The sequence below is a fragment of the Rhipicephalus microplus genome, chromosome 4 (genome assembly GCF_043290135.1).
Source record: "Rhipicephalus microplus isolate Deutch F79 chromosome 4, USDA_Rmic, whole genome shotgun sequence".
Taxonomy (NCBI): Eukaryota; Metazoa; Arthropoda; class Arachnida; order Ixodida; family Ixodidae; genus Rhipicephalus; species Rhipicephalus microplus.
The window spans coordinates 149,912,561-149,933,838 of NC_134703.1; positions in this window are offsets into that span (position 1 = coordinate 149,912,561).

The following is a 21,278-nucleotide window of genomic DNA, read 5'->3' on the forward strand; positions in this document are numbered from 1 at the left end:
CGATTAGTACTCCCCCACTACGTGCGTTCTTATGGTCATGACGAAAAAGATTAAAGTGCGGCAAGTCAGCCAGAGCCTCTGTATCCGAAATGTCGTCGCTAAGCCACGTTTCGGTCAATAAAAGTATACTACTGCCAGATGATTTTAATAGATTAGACAGGGGCATGCGCTTAGGAAGAAAACTGCGGATGTTAGTATAAATTACCGAGAACGAAAGCTTAGCTTTGGTGCTTATGCGTGGCTGTTGGCGCGCTTGCCGTCGGCGTCCTGATCCCTATGTTTTTTCTTTGACAATTCCTGCTTGGTGGTCGTAAATTTATCGCTTAGAGCTGATGTGCAAAGTTTGGAAGCGCAGTGAAAATGGCACAGATTTGCTCCTAGCGAAAGCAATGAGCTCTTTTCGGGCTATTCTAACAGGGTGTGTGAAATCTTCGCCAATGCTAAAGTTAGTACCTTTTAGTTTTGGGCCGTTTGAAAGGATAAATTCTTTAGTTTTGAAAGACGAAAATTTCACTATTATAGGCCGTTTGTTGTTATTGGTGTGCCGCCCTAGGCGGTGTGCACGCTCTATGTCTTTCGGTTCGATTGTGAGTTGAAGTCATTCAAGACAGTGCTGAATTATTATTTCTTCTGACTGAGTGTATGTTTCCTTAGGATTAGTGTCAGGGAGATTGTAGAATATTAGATTGTCACGCCGGGAACGGTTCTCGATGACATCGAGACGCCCGTATATGTTGTACACACGGTGCGTTAGCTCAGTGGTATTAGTATTTATTGCATCTACTTCCGCTCGAAGGGTTAGAAGATTTTGGCAGTGATTTTCCAAGTCAGCAATACGATTTCCAAGATCGGTGATAGTCTGGTTTGTGGTGGCTATCTGGGATTTAAGACCCTGCATCTCAGATAATATTGCCGACTGGCCCTGCGACAACTTTTTCAGCTCAGCAAGTATATCTGGCCCGGGGTTCGTCTCTACATCTCCCGATAGCAAGAGCAAGGCACGTACGACATTCACACACTCGGTAATAAGCAAGCAGCAGCACTGTGGGCTCGGCAGCTGCACCAAACAGTAGTTACTTGATGTTTACTAGACGTAGGATACGAACTACCAACCTGCATTATCAGGAGGAACGGGTTAGCGGCCTGTGTGGTGGCACAGCCGCGAAGCCCACAGTGCGCGCTGGATGGTGGCTGCTGTTTTATAGGCTGCGCAGGGGATGTTGTCGACGGCGATAGGGTGGCTGGATTTATCTCGACGATCCACGGAAAGAGGGGTGGCGCTGCCGAAGATCCGGAAGCCTGGGTGCCAGGGAGAGGGCAAACAAAATGTTCGCCTTCGTTGGAAGCAGGTAGGCGGCTTCCCGGGGCGGCAGACGATACAGCCAGCAAGGCAGGCAGTAGCAGGTCGGCGATAATGCGGGCAAAAACCTGCATGATCAGGATGAACGGGTTAGCGGCCTGTGTGGTGGCACAGCCGCGAAGCCCACTTGAGCATTATTGGTGGGCGCTGCGGATGATGTTCGCCGTTTGGGGTATCGTTTGGTGCCGTTTGGGGTATCGTTAGGGAGGGCAAACGCACAAATGTATGGACCGACGGACGGACAGACAGACAGGCAGACAGACAGACCAAAATGTTTGCGCTGAAGGTCCCCAAGAGAGGCTGTCACCTTTAAAAATCAGTGACGTTCGTTCCCCAACTGGGTGGCAGGGATGAGCTGAGTGTGTAGTGGGCCACATAATCGGCAGCAACGGCGACTCCTTTATGGCCCGAAGTAGATGGTTGAAAGGGACAAAGAAGATGCGAACCAACTCGAAATTAAGGTTTTGGTGGAAAGTCGGTAGGCTGAAGAGTGCCGGCAGGCGGCCCGATAGCTTTTTGCGGCACTGACAAACTTCACAGGCGTTGACATAATGCTGCACAGAGCGTGCAAGGCTACGCCTAAAGAGGCGTCGGCGCATGTGGTCATATGTACAGTCGCAATTCCTTTTGAAGTGAACACAAGAATGCGTGGCTTTTGGAGCTTCTAGTGCTGCTACGGCAGCGAAAAATATCACTCATGCGTAGCACAAACTTGCTGGAAGAATTCTACCGTCACGCGCATTGCGTCAGGCGAGCTAGCGCGGGTTGTCTGCAGCACGAGCACGGCACTATAGTCGGGTACAACATAAGAAGGCAGCAGGCTTTTCCCCTCAAAGGCGGATGTACTACATGAGCTTCCACCAATAGACCCGCACATCAGGTGACGTCATGTGCCGGACTACACTCTAGCCACGGACCCAGCTGGCGGAGAACATGCCTATCATGGTCGCCCTCGCTTCTAACTAGCCCGAGTCCCGTTGGCTGAGTGCGTCTCCCTTCGTCAGAGTGAATTCAAATTATGTGTGGTGGTCTGTCTTGTGGGAAATATTATTGTGAGCTTACGATACGTAATTTGTGCCGCGTGTGGTTGTTCTGAGCCGTGTCCCGCCAAAGAGAGATTACAGCGAAGATCGGTCACGCTGCGCTGCGCTTCGTCTGGAAACTGGATCCCGTGGTGACATACCGATGCAAACAAACGTCGTGCGTGTTTGCTTCAAGTTGTTTCATTTGCGCCTGAGTGAAGTTATGACGAGGCGTGTTTGCCAAACGTGGTATCTACTGTGAGAGGCGAGTGTGTTTGTGCACTGTGCCCCTGCGTTTCTGGTTGGAAGTGGCGAAGTGATGCAGCAAAATCATTATAAAGATAAATGAGAAAAGCGTGCGTGGATGAAACCAACCTACGAGTTCGTCAACAGAAAAGATTTGCGACAGCAAGCTCCAACGCGAAGATTTGCTGCTGCCAGCTGAGCGCGCAAATAACCGATTGATGGCGGCAGTGTGATAAGAGAGCCGAGCGTCAAGCTGCGTCGTTCGAATGTTGTGTAGCACCGTCGATCGTTTGCTTTCCATCAATGCTAATAATCAGTGACTAACACGCGCTGCTACAGAGAATGTCATTAAATTATTAATGGCCAGGCGTTTGGGAGCAGTGTTTGTTTCCCTAATGTTAGCCTCAGTGCTAATATAAATGAGAAGTATGGCGGTTTTGGCTAGTTGGTATGACGTGACGATCGTTATAGCGGAAGAACAGAACGACGACAAAAGGACAAGAACGAGACGTCTCCTTGTCCCTTTGTCGTCGTTCTGTTCTTGCGCTATATCTATCGTATGACTAATATAAAATTATGACTGATACACTGGGGCCGTTACACGGGAGGTAGCTTGGCATGAGTTCGTACCGCTGTGTGGCTTAAAACTTTTCGTTCACTCCACGCACCAACTGTTGAATACCTGATGTGACACAATCGCGCATAAGTTGTGCTGGCAGTACTCCACTTGCTTTCCCACAACACAGCTTAGCGCTGCTTTTCGATCATTGTGATATGTCACTACCAAAAAGTTCCTACGACAGCGAAGGTAACAGAGCCATCACGTACATTTAAAAAGTACAATAAAGTAGGGACAGCTGCTCGTAAACTGACTCCTAATAGGTCTACACGCGTCTGCGTTAAATGTGTGTGAGTTTTTGTGTAAATTTTTTATTTTACCCTTTTTTGAGCATTCACGTCTGTATATGTTCATTCCCATTTATGTCCATCTTGCGTTTGTTCTTGAAAAGCATGCTGCGATCACGTCTTTATTTACAATTTCATTACACGTTCAACAACGCCGAGCATTTTTTCGGTAGTTAAATAGGACAATACAATACTGTCAAAGTTAATCACGTAATAATTGTGCTCGCATTTGCGTTGCTCGCCCAAGTCTGAATAATAAATTAAAAATTGGCTATGACAACACTTCAATTCTCTGAGCAGACTGGTAGAAGAATCATAAAGTGTGCTCCGACTACTGCTATTTCACTATAGGGCGCGTCACATTCGATGGCGGCTGCCTGAACGATAATTTTGGCCTCACTAAGCTAATGATGTTATATAATGGCTCTCTTATTTACATTACTTATTTGAGCCAGATAACCAAAATAAACAATGTAGCCACATGATTGTACTTTGGCATTCAAGCTGCTAACAGTGGCTGTCAGTTTCATGTTGACTGATACTATTTCACCAGCACTTACTATGACAACCAGGGGCCAAATAATAGTACGGAGAAACCGGTCCAACAAAATGAGAGAGGCCCCTCCCTCTCCCCTCCTCCTTTCTTTCCCCCTTTTGCACCTACTCATGCTCAAGACTTGACATTTTTTAGATTAAGCTGCAAAGGACACAAGCCATATTTATTCTATGCCTCTGCGGAATTTTTATTATCACCCGGGCGTTCTATTTCTTGCGGATTGGATTGGATAAACTTTTATTTGGTCCTCCAAAACACAGATCACTGTGTTGTGGGCAACTCCCACGTGGGGACTGAGATGTCCAGCCGCTAAGCCACCTCACGGGCTTGGTGGTCAGCCCAGAGCTGATCTGCCAAGGACGAGCTGCGGATTGCCGCCTCCCATCTGGCAGAGGTGATGTTCGGAGCACTTGAAGATATTGTTGTCGTAATAAGTAACTACATCAGGAGACGAAGACACATGGAAAGCAATAAAACCTGTGCGGTACGTTGCACCATACTGAAAGAAGACTAAACTGTGCGAGAAATTAAGATTAAAGAAAGGAATGCGTGGGGCACTATTAAGTGTAGTTCAAGCACCGCACACGTTTCTTCCATTCGTCTTTATCAAAAGCATTCTTTACCCTCATATCAAGAGAGAATATCTTCTCTCGAAAATCAGAAAGGGCTTTTGTGAAGAATAGCTTCCTCTGTCGGCTTCACCTTCACTGATTAGGTAGCACACGCTTTGGTTGTCTGCGTGCGAGCACTGCTGAAGTTGACTGGTGGGACTTTTTCAGAAACTGTTCACACGTGCTTACAGTAAACGCCCTACCAATCGTCTAGTCTTTTAAATGCGAGGCATTTCTTAGCGAACTGTGGCGACTTTGAGCGCATCTATCTATCTATCTATCTATCTATCTATCTATCTATCTATCTATCTATCTATCTATCTATCTATCTATCTATCTATCTATCTATCTATCTATCTATCTATCTAAACGCGAATGCTTTGACGCATCCGCATTTCAGCGCGTCCGGCGTCCCTCCGTCACAAAAGAGAGAGACGCAGTGTTGTCTGGGTAACGCATTGGCGCGAAACGCAGCATGCCGCATTTCGCACCGGTTGCCATCGGGCCGCACCGACGGGCGCTGGTAGCGCCAGTCACGCCTGGCGTCAGATTATGAAGAGCTCGCTTTTTGCTAACGTGGCGTCGCTGTGCCCAGCGTGCGCGTGCGTCAACGCTAAATTGGAGTATATTGGGCCCTTCACGATGCACAAGCGGCCGATTTGCTAGCTGCACATATACCAAATTTGTCTCCCTGGGTTTCTCTCTTTTTGTGTCAGGGGGATACCGCACGCGCTGAAACGCGCATGCGTCAAAGCAACGCAGCATGGCGCGCGCCTGCGAGTACATGACAGGACGAATGCCTATCGTCACAACGCCGGCGTGACGCGTCGAAATGAACGCCAGCGAGCACGCACACCACATCACGTCAAATTGTATAGGCGCCTTGACTGAGGCACGCAGTCATGTTTTCATATGACACATATATTATGATTATCATGTTTGCACCATTCACATATCTTCGTCATTCATTGACGTCCCGTAATTCAAAATTTGGCTTGTGTGAAGCTAGCGAAAGGGCCGCGAACGCAATATGAGTGTGACATGTAGTCATGTTGTTTATTACGCGCATGTTGTGATTATCATGTTGGCATGTGTCATTTACCTATGCCGTGTTAAGTGACGTCAATTGATGACGAAAGTATGTGACTGGTGCAAACATGATAATCCTGGCACGCGTGTCTTGTAAGAACATGACAACATGCTACGCTCATAGCGTGCTCGTGGTCGTTTCGCTAGCTCCACATATACTAAATTTGGTACCACGTGACGTGAATCGATGACGAAAGTAAACGTCACATCCAAACATAATAATCACGACACAGAAGTCATGTACGGCATCATTTTCCCCCACCTCGTAACGTTGCACTGATTTCAAAATGACACATCAACCTTTCTTTTCCGTGCTTCGCGTATCATAGATTCCCACTGTACGTTGTATCTGCCATTTTTTTTTATTTCATTCAAAGCGCATTTAAGGGTTTGTCGTTATAGTCATGTTATGCATATTGTATATGCTCACTGATCACAACAAGGTATATAGATGGTTTAAAATTCAAATATTTTGATATGAGAACGAGGTAGGCCAAATCTTCCGGTAAAGGTGGTGCCTATAAAAAATGAAATCCATGTGTAACTTTCAAGGAACATTTTTAATAACACTAGAAAAACAACCACACATAATTTCGTTTATGCACAAATCGCTTGCTTTTAAACATGTTATAGGGTTAAATTTTTGCATGCAATATTCACTCACTTAGGGCTACAAAAGAAGGAAACAAATTCACTGAAGACGTTTTTTCTGCGGTTCCAGCCGGAAGGTTAACCTTTTTAGAACATACAACGATGTCAGCCATTTTTTCTGGCCATTGGGGGTGGGGTGGGGGCTAAACTAGAACGCCTGGTTCATTTGAATCCTTTGAATCCTCAAACATCCACCCCTGATGACAACACTTCAAGCCACAGTGCACACTGGTAACATAATCATTAAGTGTGCTCCGACTGCTGCTATTTCACAATGGGGAGCATCACATTCGACGGTGGCTGTCTGAACGAGCATTTTGGGCCTCACTATGCTAATGATGTTTTTATTTCTTTTACTTTTTGTATTCCTTGTGTGAGCGAGATAACGAAAATAAACAATGCAGCCACGTGAGTGTGCTTTGGCATGCAAGCTGCTAACAGTGGCTGTCAGTTTCGTGTTGACTGCTGCTATTTCACCAGCACTGGCTATGATAGCAGCTTAATTTTCAGTGCAGACTGCTAACGGAGCAATAAAGCATGTCAAACTCGCCAGTGGCTGCCTTATTGAGCATTTTGAGCTCGCTAACTATGATCAGGGTTAACAACAGTGTTTCAATGAAGATATGCCAGCATTGAAGTGTGTTTCTAGGCCACTTCTCAAATAAAGCATGAGCTGTGAGTAAAGTTGCTTATCGAAATTGAGCTTCTATGAAAAAAATACGCCATAAATGGAACTGCTTATTTAATTGAGAGGTCACGGAATGGATCGTTGGCTTTCGCAAGCCCACCGGGTTAAAATTTGGAAGACTTAATGAGGGTTGTTTTCTTTTTTATTAATACGAAGCCGCTATGCTTCGTCAAATGGCTCAATGCTAGAGAGCTCGCTGTCATTGTCGATTTCACCAGTGTCATGTTCACCCAGATGGATGATGATGGGTTGAATGTGCTCATTCCCAGACGTGTCAAGTCTGAACTTTGCGTGCTGAATGCCCTTCCTCCAGGTTTGTCCCGTTATCTTCTTTGTTTTATCTCTCAAGATGGCGTCCACTGCAGACAGCTGTAAATTCTGTCGTCCGCAGCGACACCAATTTCGTCCTTGACCCACACAAGCTCAATAGGACTAAACTTGCAGTGGTACGGCGGGAGCCTCAGAACAATGCAACTGGCCCTTACAGCTGTGTTATTGACAATGTAGATCAGAAAGCATGACTTTACCGATACCACCAGCTGAAGCAGCTGCTTCTTTATCATCATTTTACTGAATGTGGTGTTCTTGCTTTTGAGCCCCTCCTGTGTCATTTTTTTTCTTCCAGGCCATCGCCTGCAATTTCTCTTCTCGCCGGCTATCGTAAGGTGCACTGTCTAAAACAATGACGCTATCAGCTGGTAACTTCTGCAGAACGTCATTTAACCAGCGATTGCCATCCACTTCCTCGTGGCAGCCGCCTGTCTTTTGGCCTCGGAGTACATCCAAGCAGCCGTCGACGAAGTCATTCTCGCTGCCTATGTGTGCCAGGATCATGCGCTGACCTTTTCTAAAAGGTTGTTTTAGACCCGTCGTCAGACCATTTGCTCAAGCGAGCAGGCATCCGCGCTTCGGCACCATGGTGTCTGTCCACACAATCGACTGAGTGTGTCCCACAATGACCATGTCTAGTCCAAGTAGAAGATCTTTCGGCCTTCCGCACGGTAACGCTCCACATCTTGGAGGTAGCGATTTCGCCGATCGGTGATGTCATCCCGGTCGATGGGCAGCGATTTGCGGCTTCTCTTTTTATGCTTGAAGCCAATATCGGCATGCAGGCGACGCACAGTACCCTGTCTTAGTGATGGCAGTTCCATACCGTCCGAGAACTCGGCAGTTATCTGTTCGACAGTTTATCTCGTTGCCGCTAAAAAAATCGTGCACACAAGACCTTAGCGCGCACAAGGTGAAGCTGTCAAACTTCACGCTGCGTCTTCTCTACTCCGCATTGCGTGGGCGCTTTCGCGAGGGCTTGGTCAGTTTGCCACCAGAAAAATGCGAAGCTTTCACCTTCCTCCCTCCTCACCCTGAACGCCGTCATTTGGCTGACACCGAGCATGTAGGCGATAAACTTGCTCTTATCTTTCACGCTGACGTTCAGGCTCACTGTTGCGCCAGTACGTGTAGCAGTTGAAGATCATGTTGAGTGAATCGCTGTTCAAGATGTTCCTGCTCTTGTTCTTGCTGAAGCTCCTTGTTGGTGTGGCCATCGAGGCGACGCAAGGCTCGTATGGCAACAAAAGATCGCGTTCCAATGTCACCTCATTGGGCTCCATGGTGTAAAACTTGCACGAAACAGAATTGTTTATTCTTATAAGTAGCGAAACTCCCCATAGGCTCCATGTAACGAGCATGTATTGAAATCCAGCCACATCATTGGCTCTTTTGTCGGGAGTAAGCAGATTGTCGCGCCACCTGTTGATCCGCAAGCCCACTTATAAACGCATTATTTGTGTTGTGTGTTGTCATTCCCAGGTGGCGCAAACGTCATTTAACTCCAGAAAATGCACCAACTGCGTGTCGGGATCTTTGAACGCACTTACGCAACTCATATAATTGAATAACTCTGGCACGGAATTTTGTGCGCAAACGTGCGCGAACTCACGACATCGCAGGTTGGAAACCAAAAAAAAAAAGAAACGCCTGACACAATGCCAAAAAAAAGGTTGCGCGAACACACAAAACTACATACGAATCTTATGCTATGAAACCAGCGACTGCTTTACAATAACATGCCCAGTGCCATCGATCTTGCTCCGTAGCAGACGACGCACAGCATTGTGGAAGGCATGGAGTTATTTTTCTCTCGCGATCCGGCATGTGCTCTAGTATTTGCTTCTATAAAATTTTACCAAAGCATCCGTCACGATACACAAATATTATTTATAGCAATCAATGCGCGTTTTAGAAGCAGTCACATTCTTTGAGCGGGAATATTGCTTTAGTCGCGGAGCAAAACTGGCTGCTGCGCTTCGATCCTCTGGGTGGGGCCTCTCCTACTTTCCTAAATTGAACCCGACTATAGGAACCAGTGTGCCTCAAACTGGCAACAATGTGTAACTTTCACATACGTTCCAATCGATTCACAAATGAACTTGAAAATATCTTAGGTTGCTGGTGTTTTTTTATCATCATTGATCTGCAGCAGGGCACTTCCTAATTGATCGATATACGGTGTGTAACGTCAAAAAAGTACCATATGACTATGACAGACGCTGTAATGGAGGGATATGGATATTTCGACCACCTTGGGTTCTTTAACGTACACCCAAGTCTCAGCACACGGGCCGCAGCATTTTCGCTTCAATCGAAAAAGCAGCTGCTGCAGCCGCGATTCAATCCCACGACCTGCGCGTCAGCACTCGAGAATCTTAGCCACTAGACCACCGCGGTGGGATGACTGGGCGCTTTGTCCGACGCAAATTCTGTGTTCCAGCATCACCTGCCGCTGGTGGACCTTGTAAAAGTTATTAACGAGCATATAGAAAATCGCTGAACAACAGTGCTCTTCTGGACAGCATCAGCATTTATAAAATTTTGAGTATTATACATGAAATCAGCTATTGTGCAACACCGTGTTTATGCGGTGACTGCGGGCAAACTCAAGCTTCGCCAAGAGGCAGAATCCTCGGGTGCATCGTAACTTTGTTCTAATGCAGCAGTCGTACCTTCCAGAATGGCAGCAGAGCTTTTGTCTTTCTAAAGGAAACGGTACAAAATACTTGTGTAACATTAAGCGAAACTATTCCAGATTACCGATACAGCTTCAATAAACGTATGAGTCTTTCGTGAAACGTGTACCAAACAAACGTTCTGGTGTTTGCATTCCTTTGCCTTTTTTGTACTACAACAACGCCAAAAAAAAAAGAAGATGAAAGCCTATTGACACGCCAGGCATAAGAGGCAAACGGTTTCAACTGAAAGCTCGCAATTTTTAGTTTTAATCATCATATAATCATCAGGGCGGCCGCAAACGAGCTACCAGACAACATACGAGCGCTGCGGTAGCGTTGATGCGTGCGAGTGAAAGCTTTCGTCCTCACGCATGCACGCAGGTACTCTGACGAGTCGTCAAACGACATTAGCAGTATTGAAAGCCATGCTTCTATGTTCACTTTAAAAAAATATCGCGACTGTACAAGATAGGGCAAGGTAGCCAACGGTTGGTGCGTCATGAAGCTCGCGGAGGATGGTAGAGTGGAGGTGCTTTCGCACAACCAGCAGTAGACCGGGACCAAGGGATGACGAATTATGCCGATATGAGGTTTTATGTCTGGAGGCACACATGCGCACAGAGGCGTAATGCTAGCAGGATTGCATCCGTCCTAATAATTGTCTCAGTTAGGCTGCCCACACTGCTCACCACCGAGGCGAAGTTGCTGAGAAGAGAAAAAAAGTCACAGCTTTGCCACAAAGGTGAAGCAATTAACGCGATAGCAACAGATTGAAAGGTCACGCGCAGAATGGCAAGCAGATCGAAACGTGGTCCGTGTTTCTCACGCACGAAGAATCACAAAACGTACTCACTGGTACAGATTAACACGAATAAGCGTCTAAGTTGTTACTTCGCTGTGTCTGAAAAGCACGCCCTTTTCGCAAACGGAGGCTGTGCAACCATTGGAGTGACCTTTGTGCGCCCGGTAACTACAAGAGAGTCGTTGCGACGAAACTGAAAGGCTAGCCAAGACGTGCGACTCTCGCCACTGCAGGATAAAGGCGTGCGAACGAGCGTACACCCCTTTATTCTCTTCGCGGGCCAAAGTGCGCGTGAGAGATGGGAGCCGTGGTGCGCTCATTGCGCCATCTTGCTGATAATGCTGAAAACACGATAGTTCCCTCTTGAGACACCCGCGAACAGTGGTATGTGGTAGATATGAATAGCTTGCCGTTTGAATGTTGGAACGCCTCGCATTCAGTGGTGAACGCCTCACATTCACGGCATGGAGGTCCCACGTTCGACTCAACGCGCCGGGGTCTTTTCTTTTCTGGAATGTTTTTTTTCTCGAGTTTTCATATATTGAGATACGCATACATATACAGTGCATGACATCCATGCCGACGTCCACGCTGACGCCGAAATCGAGCCGAGAGTGTCCATATATTTGCTATCGCAATAATATATGCTGTCGATGAAGCGAGGGCTCGTAGAGCAAGCCACCGGATAACTTGATAAGTTTCGGGCCGATCGGCCCTTATCTGCTGCACGCACGCTGGAAGTAGGGAGAGCGCTGGAAGTAGGGAGAGCGCTGGAAGTAGGGAGAGCGCTCGTCACACGCGCATTGCCCATGCGTGTGACGAGCGTCAGCATTGCAAAGCGATGGGGGCGGAAATGGCTAGCCCATAAGAAGGAGGATGAGACAAGCCCGCTGGTTTTGAGTGGTAGGGCAATGTCATACGACGATGGCCGCGCAAGGCGCAGCGGTTTTGTACATCGTGAGTGCTGCAGAGCGGAGGCCGCGCCAGTTTGGAGTGTTCACTGAGGCGAGTGGATGGCTCGTATTCTAATGCGAGTTCAGTGTGAGTTTGCTTTTCTGTCGGTTGTTCTTGCCGTATGTTCCCTTGACCGCCAGTCGGCAGGGATTGTGCGTCTCGTCGACATATTTGCACAGTGCAAGGCTACGAGTAGTTACGGCGTAGCTACGGAAGAAAAGGCAAGGACAGAATAGAGCTCTTTTTTCTGTCCTTATCTCTTCTTCCGTAGTTACGCTTCAACTAATCCTAGTCTTGCGCTGTGAAAATATGCTAGTTCTCAAGCATCTGTCTTATCATTGTTCGTTCCGGGCTTTTAGTCCTCCTGTGTGCATGCCGTGTTATGCCAGTCTGGCAGGCTGGTTGTGGTTCTTTTGAATCGTGAATCAAAAGAAGTTCTTGTTCCTAGCGTTCCTCGCACGTGTCCTGTGAATTGCGGCTCACTGACCCCCCTGAGTGGAGGCGAAGTCTTCGTCTGTCGCCGAACGTGGTTTTCGCTGGTAGTCGACCTTCTCCTCGTCTCTTCCGACTTGGCTCTCTTGTGCAATTTTCATTCTTTTCGCTGAATTTCGCTTTCGTGCTGCGAAAATCGCACGCATAAGACACCTGTCTCAAAGGCGATATTATTTGTGCATATTTCAATGCTTCTGCCTTCCCGTACAATTAGAGCTCATGAATGTTAAAACCCTATGGACCTGAAGTCCCATATGATGCCCGACAAAACAAAGCAGGACGCGTCTGTGCCAGATACGTATTGTATCATCGATCATCTTAACGCGTGTTAGCGTCCTCTATTCCGCTTTTGGTAAAATTTAGGGTGTCACCGGTATAGCCGTAAAAAGGTGAAAATTGATAAAAGACACAACACACGACTCACGCACTGTTAAGAAAATGTAAACAAAGGAAGGCTGTATTTAATTAAAAAAAACTAGGTTACAATTATTACTCGTGCAACCATTCAATTCCGCACATCGCACAACGCACAACCGCTCAAGTCGCTCGCAATTCGCAGACTCTCGTTCGTTCGCCGTTCTCGCTGCGTCTCTGGCTCTTCCCGCGCTTTCTCGCTCTCCTCTGTCGACCACAGATCCAAGTACACATACGCGCACGCTGGCACAAACGCTCACGCACCACACACACACACACACACACACACACACACACACACACGCACGTGCACAAATTGTTCCACGAAGTCAGTGGGAGAAGTCCGTCGCTTAGCCATTCGGGGAAACAGTGTCGAACGTCCCATAGGCCACGGATGCACAAAGCTGAATGTTTGCCTCTTCTTGCACCCGAACTCGCAAGGTGCAATAACGCGGGCCGCCGCCTTTGTGCTGACCCGGCGCCCGCAGGTCTGGGAGGCTCGCCGATCGCTGCTGCCCGTAAACAAGGAGGACGGCTCCCTCGAGTGACCAACGGACACTCGCACAGCACAACACACGCAAAAAGAAAGAAATAAAACAAAACTTAGAAGATTTGAGGCAGTCGCGTACACTCGGTCGTCCTGACAGTCATTAAGTCCTCGTTAATGGAAAAAAAACCATAAACAAACCCACACGCCAATACACAAACAGAATTGTTTCCTTCGTCGGAGACGACAAGAAAAAAAAAGAGCAACTGTTTAAGTTCGCACAGTTCACTCGGTAAATCTCGGCACGCACTGAAGTTCTCAACAGACGCCAACGCAACTGTGGCGCACTCGCATAGGGATGGGTCTTGGCGCAGCTACGGGCCGAACGTCTCAGTCACTGCATCTCACATTCGGGGGCGTCCGACTCCTCCGCAGACTCTCCGTCGTCATCAAGGTGTGAATGCGTATTGGTCGTTGTCCAGCACTTCAACTGCGACACGTGCGCAGTGGTCGCGAAAAGGCTTGCCCTTGTTTCGTCAAGGTCGGCAACTCGATACGTGTCAGCTGGCAACACTGCCGTGATTACAAGGGGGCTCCTATATTTTGGCTGGGCTTTGGCAGGCTTTCCCGTCTGTTCTGGAGCCCTCGTCATGAAGACCACGTCACCGACACCGTACATTTTAGCCGGGAAATGGCGCTTGTCGTAGGTGACCTTCATTTTCTTCTGCTCGCTCACGATGCGCTGCCGTACACGTTCGCGCAGCCCGCCGGGCTCCTCCCACTCTGACGCTTTAGATTCAACCAAGCGCTTCAGTGCCACGCTGTGAAATTCTGGTCGATAACCGTGTAACATTTCGAAGGGAGTCTTCCCAGTCGTCTTGTTTACAGCGTTGTTCAAGCTGCACTCTGCCTCACTGAGCTTTTCGTCCCAATCTCGCTGCTCTGTATCGACCATCGATGTAGTAATGACTGGGCTCGCATACTCGGAATGTGTCTCAGTTCCGATTCCCTCTCTTTTGCACTCTCCGACGATGTCACGTATAGCCTCTCGCTTTGCTGCATTCGTGTGGTAGGGCCGAACAGCCACGGGTGCGCTACCAGGTATCTCCTGTATGTCCATCGAAAGGGCAGATGTGCAGCCAAGTTCGCTGAGATTGGCGGCGAAACAATCCCGGTACTCATTTAAGAGGCACGCGAGCTCACGACGCTGCTCCTCTGTTACGGAGGGGCCTATTGTAATTCCCTCGCACGCAATCGGCCGTTGCGCCTCCGTAACCAGAATTTGCTCTGGCTTCGCCGCACTGCACTCCTCTCTGCACTCATTTATTTCCTTCATCTCGCAACCCGGGATGTCCAACTCTGTCGCGTGGCCAAGTCTTTGTCCTTTACGTAGAACCACGTCATCATTTCCGCTCGTAAACACCGGCACAGTAACCTCTCCGTCCTCCATACCAACAAGAATTTCGCACCCACAGTTGTTGAATAGCACTGCACCAGTGACGTTAGACTGCGATGACAGTCTCACCCAATTTATAACATTGGCCTGCAGTGGGGTCTCTTCAGCAGTTTTCAAATGTAATTTCGGACATGAAACGAAGGGTTCGAGATGTGAGAATGGGCACTCGTCTCTATGCCAGAATTGCAAGCTGCCGCCCAGCTTAGCGTAGGTCACATATGGCAGCTCGGTAAACGTGCGACCGACAAGCAAATCGACCGACTGGGCCTCGTCGGGTACAACAAGTATCTGTATGTTCTTGCCAACGGCGCCATCTATCATCAAGTCGGCCCGGCACCTGCCAATCGCACGAGCAGCTGGAACGCCCTGGCCGCCGAAACCATACAGAGCTGTCGCATCTTCCAGCACTTCCGCTCCGCACCGCACCGCCGCTGATTCAAGCAGTAAGCAACCGGAACTGCCTGTCTATCATGCCAATCAAAGTCTCATTGCCATTCCATTTAACGTACTTCAAAATCACGCCAGGGTCAATTTTCTCTCCAGAGACAGCATTGGTCTCCTTTCTGGGGCCTTTTGCTTGGCAGTGTTTTTGGGTATGCCCAGTCTTCCCACATTTTAGACATTTTTCTATTCGTCGTTCCTCTGGGCAATCCCGCGAGATGTGTCCGAATTCGAAACAATTATAACATTTTCGCTCACCGTACTGATTTGTCACAGCTGTCCGCTGGTCTCGCCCGTCGTACCCGGACGCACCCTGCAGCGGTGCCTTGGGTGCAGGTTGCATACGAGGTGCATCGCTCGTCGCTCTTCGCTCAGCCGCTGTCCCGAAGCGTTCCCGTCGCTCACGGTCGATCCTCTCAAATTTCTGAATGTCGTGCAACAGGTCAACCGCGTCTTCGTGCGACCTTCCAAGAAGCATTGTGCATAACTCCCGTGATCGCAGACCGGTCAGCACCTGCTCCCTCGTATCACAGAAATCTAAGTGCGCCTCTCTGCAAAGGCGCACCTTCTCGTGGAAGTAGGCAGCCGTGTTCTCATTTCGCTGCTGCATTCGCTCTTGCATACGCCTCCATCGCTCCGCCGCCCGTGTCTGGCTGTAGAAAGTCCGCCCGAACATCCGCTCGAAATCGTCCCACGATGAAATTTCGGCAGCTCTCGAACGATACCAATCTTTTGCGGCGCCGACCAGGTGACACTTGGCAGTTTTGAGCAGAAATGGCGTTGGCCACCGGTGAAGCGTAGCCGTCTGGCGCAAACCTTCCATCCATTCCCGAGCTGCTGACGCGCAACCATCACCGGAAAAGTCTGGAATATTCTTGCTCAAATCGGGCATCACCTGAAACGTGTTGATGGCCGCCTGGTGTGGAGCCCCCGACGACTCCGGCTGAGGCAGCCGCCGTAGCAGGTCCGCCAACAAACGGTCTTTCTCGCGCAAAGCGTCAAAAAGTTCCCGCTTGGTGAGCCCAGCACAGTCGTCGTCATCACGCTGACCACTCTCCCCCGGCGATGATCCGTCCAGCATGGCTGATGTTAGCTCTCTGGAAGCCCACGCTCACTGGAAGTCCACCATTGCTTTGTTCTCGCACTGACGCAATCGCACTCCTCACTAAGATTTTTCAAACTCGTTCCGAACGTTTTCTAAAATCGGTCAAATCCCACTTCTGATGAATGTTAGCGTCCTCTATTCCGCTTTTGGTAAAATTTAGGGTGTCGCTGGTATGGCCGTAAAAAGGTGAAAATTGATAGAAGACACAACACACGACTCACGCACTGTTAAGAAAATGTAAACAAAGGAAGGCTGTATTTAATTTAAAAAAAACTAGGTTACAATTATTACTCGCGCAACTGTTCAATTCCGCACAACGCACAACCGCTCAAGTCGCTCGCAATTCGCAGACTCCCGTTCGTTCGCCGTTCTCGCTGCGTCTCTGGCTCTTCCCGCGCTTTCTCGCTCTCCTCTGTCGACCACAGATCCAAGTACACATACGCGCACGCTGACACAAACGCGCACGCACCACACACACACACACACACACACACGCACGTGCACAAATTGTTCCACGAAGTCAGTGGGAGAAGTCCGTCGCTTAGCCATTCGGGGAAACAGTGTCGAACGTCCCACAGGCCACGGATGGACAAAGCGGAATGTTTCCCTCTTCTTGCACCCGAACTCGCAAGGTGCAATAAAGCGGGCCGCCGCCTTTGTGCTGACCCGGCGCCCGCAGGTCTGGGAGGCTCGCCGATCGCTGCTGCCCGTAAACAAGGAGGACGGCTCCCTCGAGTGACCAACGGACACTCGCACGGCACAACACACGCAAAAAGAAAGAAATAAAACAAAACTTAGAAGATTTGAGGCAGTCGCGTACACGCGTTACTAGTACCCCAGGCTGAACCAGCTGACAGTTTTCGCTTACCGCTGGAGAACAACACACAAACAAGAAATAGGTCGCAGACATTTTGAGAAAGTTAGATTATCGCGATGCGCAAGACCATTGAGGCCTTTCTGCTACGCATTCTGCCCATCATGCTGTGTGGATCTGCCGCGCGTTGGCGTCGTCATAAGTTTTTGGAAAGTTGATCCCACTTCGAGCAGCTATTCTACGCCGAATTTCTTCCTTCCGACTACGTCGTTCGCATGAAAGATTAACTTCGAAGCCGTATGCAGGGTGAAGATGAAAACCTCTATGAATACGTATAGTTCTTACAGGAGCATAACGACCACGCAGACCCTTCGGCATGTGAAGCGGAAGCGGTTACTCAGAAAATTAGTCACATCTGCATTTTGAGGCGCACCTAAGGGATCGTTCATTCTTTTTACGCGGCATCCTCATTGCCGCAGCAGGTGATATTCAGGCCGCGGTGTTGGCGGAGCTCGCATACCAACCACCGCCACCGTCCGAATCCACTTTCGAGCCATCCTGCGCCTTGCTAAGACGGTTCCACCCCATGGCCTCACCGTCGGCCCCAACAAGCGCTATAGACCCATCCAGGCAGCACAATCTGTTCCGCCCACCTTTCCTTCAACTTCCCAAAAACGTGAGACAACCACTCCGGGTGCCTCGACCCAAGGGTAGCTCGTATAGAGGCCACCACCCATTCTAGTTCAGGAGGGACAAGCAAGAACCCTCTGGTATGCTTCCAGTGGGGAGTTCGGGGCCACTATACGAGCCAATGCCCAAGCAGACCCCGTCCTGGCCACCGGAGAAACGAACGGGGCCGGCAATAATGAGCGCATGCCAATCGCCGGCCAAGAATCTACCGCCCTCCGAAGACCTCACTTTATGCAGGTCCTGGAAAACCTACTGTGGCTCCTCCGTGGACTACGACTCGTCTTCAAGAGCAGCCAGGCGCGTCGAAGAAGCCTCGTCATCGGGTGTTTAGGGAGCAGAGACGCGACAAACTTTTGACAAAGCAACACACACCCAAATGGAAGAAGTCGCACCCATTCCCGCTCGGAAAACTACCGGTGTGACAACCAACTAAACGCCCCGTCGCGGTTGTCTAGTGGCCGAGGTACTCGGCTGTTGACGGGCAGGTCGCGGGATCAAATCCCGGCTGTGGCGGCTGCATTTTCAATGGAGGCGAAATTACTGTAGGCCTTTGTGCTCAGGTTGGTAGCACATTAAAGAACCACAGGTGGTCGAAATTTCCTGAGCCCTCCACGACGACGTCTCTCATATTCATATGGTGGTTTTGGGAAGTTAAGCCCCACATATCAATTAATCAATCAATCAATCAGCCAATTAATCAACCAATCAATCAAACATTGCAAATGAATTATCATTTTAGTGATACGCACACGCCGTTAAAAGATGTAGTCCACTCTATATTTAAGGTATGGTAGCGAAAAATGAAAATGGTGTGGTGGCATAGTAATAGCGCGTGACAGGAGCCACGTTTTTTTTCGGGAGGAATCGCTCCAGGAGGTCGGTATTGGCGCTGTGGTTGTCAGCCGAAAAGGCCGAGAGGGAGAAGAAAGACACCCTGTCTCCTGAAATCGCTCAACATCAGTGTCAACATCAGTGGAAAGTTGTTATAGAGCCTCAAATATATCTACATATCAAATATATCTACAAACGAAATTGAGCATGGCTATCTATCTATCTATCTATCTATCTATCTATCTATCTATCTATCTATCTATCTATCTATCTATCTATCTATCTATCTATCTATCTATCTATCTATCTATCTATCTATCTATCTATCTATCTATCTAGCGCTTGCGTTTGGGTGCTATTGTGGTCGCCTCCTTAACTTGGCCCGAACCAAAATTAGCATGGGAGGGTAAGATGGCTTGACAAATATGACGTACTGGTCGAGACGTAAATAATGTCACAATCCCGTCGCGCACGTCGTCAAACACTTCCCGCCATACAGTGCCACATACCTACGGGCGGGTATGTGCCACGGGTATGCGGATATGTGTCACAGGTGATTGGCACTTATTTTCTACCCAGGAACAACAAGATTTTTTTCTTTTTATTCTGGCTACTCTACCAGACAGAGACATGACCTCACCATAACCCCCTTTCCCACACGCAATAATTGCTTTAAGTATTCATTTTTTCCTCGCACCATAGTCGAGTGGAACAAACTAACTAATGCAATTGTTTCAGCACCCTCATTGGCATTGTTTTCTTCGGAATTAGAAAGTGCACTAACCAGTTGAATTGTTAAATCGCATTACATACCACTGTACATGCTTGTATAATTGTCGTCTCCTATTTTTTATTGTATGTTATTGCCAGTTGAAGTTTGTATTTGCCCTATACACATTGTATAACCTGTATATATTATATGTCATTGTACTTGCCATTTGTTCATGACTAACTTCATGTACCACCCTGCTAAAATCACCAAATGGTGATTGCAGTATCTGTAAATAAATAAATAAAATAAACACACAGACAATTTCAACGCACGAGCGTTAAGAAATACCCGACATCGTTAGCGTCAACCCAACGAATGCAAAGAATGAATATCAGTGTCCCAGATGGTATTGAACCCAAGCATTTTGCGTGGCATTGAAGCATTTTACCACAGAGCTACGCCAGGCGTTGAAACTACTTTTCAAATAGACGCTAATCTTCGCTAAACGTCAATAGTGGTTGAAGTGCTGCGTACTCAATTTTATAAACATTACATATTTACTTCTTTGATACAGCCGTCACGTCGAGTTGACGTCAATTGAGGTTTGGTGCCATGCGCTGAAGTTGATTTATGTAGCAGTGTCCAGGGCCAGCATCCTCGAGAGCATCAGCGCTTCATATCAGCTTCAGGTGTTGCTAATACGGATGTTCAAGTTGACACCGTTGTGCAAGTGCAAACAACTGGTTACACAAACATCTGCAGCTGTTCAACATAAGTCGTGCGTGCAACATTTGTACATATATTTAGTGTCACTTGATGGCATTTGGCTCAATAAAAAACTTGCTACACGATCACCTTCCCTCCCAGTGCTTCGAATAACGTCAATTTCTAGGTACGTGAGATCTGCCGAATTTTTAGATAGCCAGTTAAACATCTTGGAAACAGCATGAAAATTGACGATAGCTACTGATATAATCGTTAACTATTAAGGGTCATATACAATTTAGTTGCGCAAAACGTCATCGTTATCGCATTGTGCAATTTGTTTTCCAGTTTGCAGAGTTTCAAAGAAGACGACGACGAAAAAATCGCTACTTATGCTTGCACAGGTGTATTGAATTTATTTCGAACAGCTTTTTCGATTTCTAACTTAATTCTATTAGATTTGGCTGCAAACTTTTCTGTCCTTTTTATAGGACACCAAGGCCGAAAGGGGTGGCTGTTGTTTTTCTGAATTCCTTGTAGAGAATGAACAGCCAGCTGATTGGCCTGCAATTTTTCAATCCATTTACGTCTCCTTTCTCAAGGATTAAGATGAAGTTCGCATTCTTTCAAGACTCTGGTACCCTTCCCATCAAGAGGCAATTTGTATATAAGGTGGCCAGTTTCTCTACCACAATGTCTTCGCTATCATTCAGCAGATCTGTTGTTACGTTATCCTCGCCAGTGGCTTTGCCTTTTATCGTTCCTTCCAGGGCTTTCACTACATTGCCTATTGGTTTTGAAATTGCTTGTTGCGATTTTATTATGGTTATATCGGCTTTTGTACAACTGTATGTTGAACTCCTCTGCTTCTTCCACTATATTATTCATATTAGTTATGACTTCGACTTCCTTGTTCTTAACTATATACATCAGATGTTTGCCTTCGCACTTGATTACATTACAGCTTTTAGGCTTCTTCCACTTTTCACAGCTTGCTCAATGCTCTCTGTTTCATACATTCCTATATTGGCTACCTTAAGCTTACTGACTAACTTCGAAAGCTCGACTACCTCTATCTTTTCTGTTGAATTTGAGGCTTACGTGGACTGTCATCTTTTGGGATAGTTTGCCAGTGCCCTGTCTCGTGAGTGCACTTTCGTCTTTCATATCAGATTCTTTGATGATACTAGTCAGAATATCGTTCATTGTGTAAACACTTACGTGAGTTACCTCAT